General features: G+C 40.1%; 1 long non-coding RNA gene across 1 annotated transcript; it reads right to left on the reverse strand.

The window, feature by feature from the left end:
* Nucleotides 1–2,302: 2,302 nt before the first annotated feature.
* On the reverse strand, nucleotides 2,303–6,912 carry LOC146894805 (uncharacterized). Its single transcript, XR_015001103.2, has 3 exons — nucleotides 6,745–6,912; nucleotides 5,969–6,007; nucleotides 2,303–3,355 (listed from the first exon to the last, which is right to left on the reverse strand). It is a non-coding gene; the product is annotated as an uncharacterized LOC146894805 (long non-coding RNA).
* Between the last annotated feature and the right edge of the window lie 413 nt (nucleotides 6,913–7,325).

Consider the following 7,325-nt stretch of genomic DNA (forward strand, 5'->3'; position numbering starts at 1 on the left):
AGCAAATCAAAGCAAACCTTTCCCGTTTTTAAGCTATCTTTTTCTCGGGTACCTTCATACAGCTCCCAGGCCATCCATGAAGGCAGAAGAACAATTTGAAGGCCAGGCTTTGAGCCACTGGTTCATTCATTTTCCATAATAAAACCCATCTCATGAGAAGTGATTTCCCTTTACATGCTCATTCAACACAGCTACCAACTCCCAGACTCCAGTGTTCCGATCTCCAAATATAATGAAACTCAGAAGCCAAAAAGGCTGACATCCTTCCCAGATGTATTGCTGCTTATATGGAATGCTTCCTGTTCAAGACTAGGTATGCCCACAGTTGTTTGGGGAAGTACAAAAGTTCCCAAACATCTCCAACACAGCCTTCTCTTTTTAAATTGATTTTATTCAGCTATCCATTTTTCTCTGCTCCCCTCCCTGCCTCTCCCCTTCACCTTCAACCCTCTCCCAAGGTCCCCATACTCCCAATTTACTCAGGAGATCTTGTCTTTTTCTACTTCCCATGTAGATTAGATCCATGTACGTCTCTCTTAGGGTCCTCATTGTTGTCTAGGTTCTCTGGGATTGGTTTATAGGCTGGTTTTCTTTGCTTTATGTTTAAAAAAAAAACACTTATGACTGAGTACATGTGATAATTGTCTTTCTGTGTCTGGGTTACCTCACTCAATATGATGTTTTCTAGCTCCACCCATTTGCCTGCAAATTTCAAGATGTCATTGTTTTTCTCTGATTCTGAAATGGGGAACCATGGAGTCAGTACTACAGCCCAGTGGGTTGACGGTCTTGACCAAGCCATAGATTCTATGAAGAATCTATTATGAAAAAATTGTTATAATAGGCAAGAATTTGAAATAAATATATGCACAAGAAACAGTCTTTTGATTTTAAAGAACTTGAAACCCAGCCAAGGAAATTCCATGACCCTTGCACAGGGCTATGCTTCCAATGCACAGGGCTATGAAACTGGACTTTATATTCAATGGAGACTTAGACGTTCCCTTTCAGATGGGAAAGAGTCTCTCTCTTGTAGATCATTTCAGGATTTCAGAATATCTGGCACTTAAGTGAAGAAGACTGTGTAGTCTGTAGAGTCACGGATGTGAGTGGAGCTTGTGTAGTCACGCAAAATAGGGCAATTTCATTCAAAACCCTGCCGGAGGGAAGTTAGTGAGACGGCAGGAAAAACCTGGAAACCAAATAAGTTCCTTCAAATAATGCATTATTCTTGATAACTGAAATTGCAGAAACTGATTTGGGAACTTCTGGCTCAAAACCTACATATATCATTTCTTAATTTGACAATTTTTAAAAATAATCCTTATCTTACTTTTAAGAGAGGTATAAAGACTATGACATTTACCCCATCCTTTAACGAATACAGGGGGCAGAAGGAAGTCTAGTTTAATGCCCTGAAGAAACCCAGCAAAAGTTGTAAAGACTTAATGAGCCATAGCACACACCTTGGCGATATCTACACAGGAACTGCACGCTTTCACTGTGATTGCTGGAAAAGGCATTTGACAAAGCTTTTCTCTGCAGACAAAACGACTGCATACCACCTAAATAGTGCCACAAACCAGTAATTGGCTCAAAGGCCAACCTTGGGGTATGTTCCCTAATAGACTGTGAACCAGGTTGTGACAAGGCCATCTATTTTCATCTTCAGCTAATGATTTCAATTAATTTATAAAGGTGTGCAAGTAAACATTCCGGGTCAATGGGAATTGCTAAAGAGAATTATACACTGATTAACGGGATTTTAATGTGATGGTCTCAATGGATTATGGTGAGACTATAAAGATAAACAAAAAGGAAGTGTATAAAATCTCACGTGTGAACCTTAAAATTAATTGTGTCCATAGCAAATGTCAAAGAGAAAGTTTTCAGAAATAGATTAGAAAAGACTTAAGGAACACTGTTAGCTAACTGTGTGATTTCTTTCCAAAGCGAGACGTTGTCTGTAGAGAACATACTGACAACACAGCATTTCATTGGTTACCCAGAATCAAGACTGAAGGATGCAGGAGTTCCCTTTGGCCTGCAAAGATCTTCATATGGTTGTCACTTCATAATTCAGTATTTGTGAAGAACGAAGACTCATCAGAGCTATGGTGAGATATTGATATAGCCTTTAAAAATATTCCACCAATGACAGATGTCTCAGCAGTTTCGGTCCATTGCTGAAAACATTCAAGAGAAAGTATGTCAATGCATTCAAATACTGGAATTTTCTGTTTACACAAGGAATCAGACTTTATTTATGCGGTGTTATATAATAGAATTGGGGTGCAGTAGTTGCATAACAATTTTTTCATAAGGACTTACTGGATGTCAGCTCTGTGTCAGGCATTACACTGAGTAAGAAAACAATGAGACAGGATCCTGCCTTAAAGGGTCTCACTTCCTGTCAGCAGATGGAGCCCCTTGGGATCTGGGACACCCTACTGAGCAACACACTCAGGTCAAAGGGAGGGAGCAATGCATTTTTGCACAGATGTTTTTGTGTTTGTTGCGATGTTTGTTCACCAATGTGGTATTTCATATAAGCCACACATTCACACAATTCTGCTGTATTGTTTTTTTAAAGACAGCCTTCAGTAGCTCCTCTACTACTCTTTCTACAATTCTACTGTTGTCATTTTGAACAATTTATCTTTCCATGGCATGGCTATAGTATTGTATTTATTATTTCAGTTTCAGATTTTAACTAGGGATTTCTTCTTGTGACAGAGAGACTTTGCCTCCACTTCTATCGTATGCCTACGCCCACCCTCTTCTAATTTCTGTATGTCATTATTGTGTGATTTTAATCAAAACTGCTACCCTGCCTGTTGTGTAAACAAGTTGGAGCCAGATCATGTCAGACGTTGTTCAATTTTGTCTTTGTTACATTTTCTGCTTCATTTCCCCATATAATATCATCACACTTATCACTTTAAAACACAATCACTCCACTTCAGATGTGTTTGCCATTCATTCAGTTCCAAACACATCGTTGTTTGCCTCAACACTGATTAACCAATTTTAGCATAGAAAGTAATGTGTTCTCTTGTGGCATTTTCATACCCCAGTTCTCTCATAAACCATCCAGTTTATTCACGTTCGTCTTCCAGGACAGATCACAAAAGCCTTCAGAGCTATTTAAACCAAACTAGGACTATGGCAGAAAGGGGTACTACGGCAGAAAGATATCCATCTTCAGCTCTTAGACAAACATCCAGATGGTCCTCTTTGGGTTGTTCCTCTTCTAGGGTGTCCTCTTGTAAAGATTCTATTATCTTTTCCTATATTAATATCTTCCTTCCATTCTCTTCCTCTTTTCTTGACAAGCACACATTTCAGAAGTCTCCTACAGAAAGGGAATTAAAAGATATTTTTGAGATTTTAATACACACACAGACACACACACACACACACAGACACACACACACACATATTCTTTTAAGACAGGATTTCTTTGGGTAACCCTGGATATCCTGGAACTCTCTCTATAGACCAGACTGGCCTTGAACTCACAGAGATCCACTTGTCTCTGCCTCCCAAGTGCTGGGATTAAAGGCATGCAACATTATGCTTGGTGAGATATCACAATATTTTACTTTCATACTTGGATGACAGTTTGCCAAAGTATTTACTGGAAGTCATTTTCCGTTGTAGTATTGAGGTCATTTCATTCTTGGTTTTTACCTTAGTTTGATTGGCAGTCATTATGATTCCTGATTTTATATGCAGTCATTTGTTCTTTTAGAATGCTCTGAGTAAAATTTCACAATTATTTTCCTTAATATTACTCTATTTTTGGCTAATTTTTGGGTACTCAAGACTGTTTCAATTTTGTCCTTCTAGGATCTTTTATTTTTTGCTTTCTTTTTTTAAAATTTTTATGGTGGAACCCTGTGGATATTTAGATTAAAGCAGTCTGCACAGACTCCATTGCGTTCCCTCTCTCTTCCCTTTACAACGTTTCATTCTCTCTATTCTCTGGTTCTTATTACAATGTTTCAGTAGTCTTTTAGTTCCCTAATCACATTAATCAGGAACTCTTGGAGTTAGAGGACTTTCTTTCTCTCTGCAAAAGTCAGTTCATCTTTTCTGGTGTATAGAATCAGGGGATTTATTTTTTTTTGGCCCACATATCCTACCTTAAAATCTTTCTCCAAAAACCCAGTTCTTAAAGCTTCAGCGAGGCCTGCTGTCAATTTCAGCACAGGACCCGGGTCTTCTTAGCAGAAGATCTCCACTCTCTAGGCCTGTATGGTTTTCCTCTTGGCAAGCACATATTTCCCATGGGAGAAATTTCAGGTTCCCTGTTTGGCAACTGTTATTTTAGGAGCTGCAGGTTTTTTTTTTTTTTTTTAGAAGACAGCTACACCTTGCCATGTGCCCACTGCCACTTATGACTGTCGTTTGCTTTCTAGGCAGTGAACTGGGAAGGGAGAGCCTGGCACAGAGACCCAGGAAACTGGCTGTCTGCCTAGTCCTTAATTGATCCTTCCAGTCTTATTTATTTATCCACTCCCTTCTAACTCATCATTTAGATACACAAGGTAGACAACTTTTCAGCCTTTGGCCATCACACGATGTCTTTCTGTGTTGGGTTTCAGTTTTTCTTATAGCCGATTTAGTTCCTCTGCTCCTTGGGCCAGTATCATTTGTTTTCCCCCTGTCTGCTTTCCCAGAATCCAAGTTTGTTCCTGATCCATTGGTTTTCTTATCCTTGAAGGGACATACATATATTATATACACATACATATATCCTGTTGATTGTGGGTCTGTTTTATACATGTATCATATCAACCTCTTTTCTATGGTGAATCTGGATGCTTTCAGAAAGGATGACGTTTGTGGCAGACTTTAATAGAGTGACTCATACCTTTCAACGAAAGCAGTACCGGTGATCAGCACAAGGTAACATGAGCAAGCTTTAGGACATATTCAGGAATTCACCAGTGTGTTTGATGCTTTGAATGTCTGAAGGTAGCCTGACATAAGTGTTCAGCAAGACTGGAAACAAGGAAGAGTACTCTTTGTGATTAGGTGAGGGTGAGGAAGGGGAGCGAAGAGTCAGAGATGCACAAGGACTGGAAAAGTGGGCGTGGAGAAACTAGTGAGCTCCATAGAGGGTGTAGCTTCACCATGCTAAAAGTTATAAGTAAGAGGACTAGGGGCCTTGTCTGTAATCCCAGAACTTTGGAAAATTGAGGTAGTGAAACAGAAGAATGGTGAATTTGAGGGCAGCCTGGGCAACATATTAGCCTATGCCACATTGTGAAACCCAATTTCAAAGAGAAGAAAGAATGAAAGAAAGAAAAAAAGAAAGGAAGGAAGGAAGGAAGGAAGAAAGGAAGAAAGAAAGAAAGAAAGAAAATCATGTGTATCCCAGGATCATTTCTGTAGCTTCAAGGGTTATATAATTCTTTGTAATCGTTATCTTCAGAGGAACAGTGATAGGTAAAGATTCTGATTAATTCATCTATGACCAATTGTCAACCAGGTGATGGCTGTATTTAAGCTATTTAGTCTCTAGGAAGGCATGGGAGTCATATCATAGGAATCCAGAGGAAAGCAAAGGAGTGGAGAGCGAGGGGTAGAGAAAGAAGAGGCACAAAGGGAAGGGGGAGAAAAACCAACCACAGTGATGACATCACCTCTGTTTTAAAGCTGGCCCTTGCATCTGTAGGAGTCATTTCTGCTCTGTCTCAATAGGAGGAAATGTGCTGAGCTCCTGGGGTTGCTGGCTAACAGGTCTACCAGATGGACCGTGGGTCTGGCAGCTGGAGAGCAGCACTCCAGTCAGGCTTTAAGATTCAGCAATGTATTATTAAACCTGTTTGTAACACAATGTGCAAGCTGACATCATGTCCCTGGGTGTGTGTGACCTCACCAAGAATATGTGCCCTGCTGTGTAAGGGGAGTAGAATTCCAAGACATAGAAAGCCAGGCAGAAATGCGAGTAACTTACATACTTTCCTCTCTCCAGCTTCCTAAACCTTCAGTGTTCCTACAAACAAACAAACAAGCAAAAAATAATTATTTTGTACAACTCTACAGCAATAAAATATAATTTGAAAAGTTCAGAGATAAGCACCTCTCATGAATGTAAAATGGAAATAGACTCGGGAGTCTAGCACCTCAGCTATAACATGCCAAGGAGTAAAATAATTGGAGGCGTATGACATGTATTTACTCATTACGTGGCAGAGAATGACTTTAACTTTTCATTGTCTTGTGCTTGCCTCCTGAGTGATTGAATTACAAGCACGCACCACCATAGCGGGTGTCTGCAGTGGTGGGAATCAGTCCAAAGGCTTTGTGTAGGCTAGACAAGCACTTGACCAACTTAGCTATATTCTCAGCCAGAATAACTGTTGCACAGGGGGAAAGCTAAGAAGTGTAATGAACAGGGAAGCAACCTAGAAATGGGCAGAATCCTGAAGACCCTACTATCTATGAGTTGGCCACGGGAAGCTTAGGGAACTGATGCCACAGTCAGAAGAGACACAGTTGTGGCCTGGGACATCACTAGAGCCAAAGGAATGGCCCTACTTCACTATTACCCCCTCCTGCATTGTACTTCCAACCTCACAAACAGTTTCCTTTCCTATGTTCAGGTGTGTGCCAACTGATATGGAGCCAGGCAAATGAGGACCAGGAAAGCAAGCATTGCTGGAAAGGTTGAAGAATGGTCTGAGGATAGATAGGTCCCAGCATATCCTGGAAAGACATATGCTTTCTTACAAGAATTGTCACCAGAGTCTGCAGTCATCACTGATCTGAGCACACCCAGGTGACTTCTCTTCAGAGCTGAAGCTAGAATGAAATGTGGAAATATTAGGACCACAATTTTGTAGGTTAAACAAGAGGGCAAACCTGCACCATCTTCATAGCCAGAACCTGGTTTGGAGATTAGCAATAAGCCTACCTAATATGACTCCCCCCCCCGCCTTTTTTTAAGTTATTACACACCAACAAAATTAGGCCTACTTCAAGTTAATATAAAACATTATTTGGATAGGAGAGAAACTAAAATTTGTATATCATGGGCATTGTTTTCATTGCTGATACCTTTAGTGGCTTACAATACTGACATCTAATACCCATCCTGCTTATGACGCAACAGCCCCTTGCTCTGTAACCATATTGTTTTCATATTGTCCCATTCCGAGACATTCTACTATGGGACTAGAGTAATTTTCTTAATGTGGTATTTGACCGTTGACTGTTGAAGAAATGTTCTATTATTAACTAACATGTAATTAGCTCATTAAATAATAGCTCGGCTGAATAGCATGTAACTTAATACAGTCTACCAAGGTGGG

The sequence above is a fragment of the Myodes glareolus genome, chromosome 5 (genome assembly GCF_982192425.1).
Source record: "Myodes glareolus chromosome 5, mMyoGla1.1, whole genome shotgun sequence".
In the NCBI taxonomy this organism is placed as follows: domain Eukaryota; kingdom Metazoa; phylum Chordata; class Mammalia; order Rodentia; family Cricetidae; genus Myodes; species Myodes glareolus.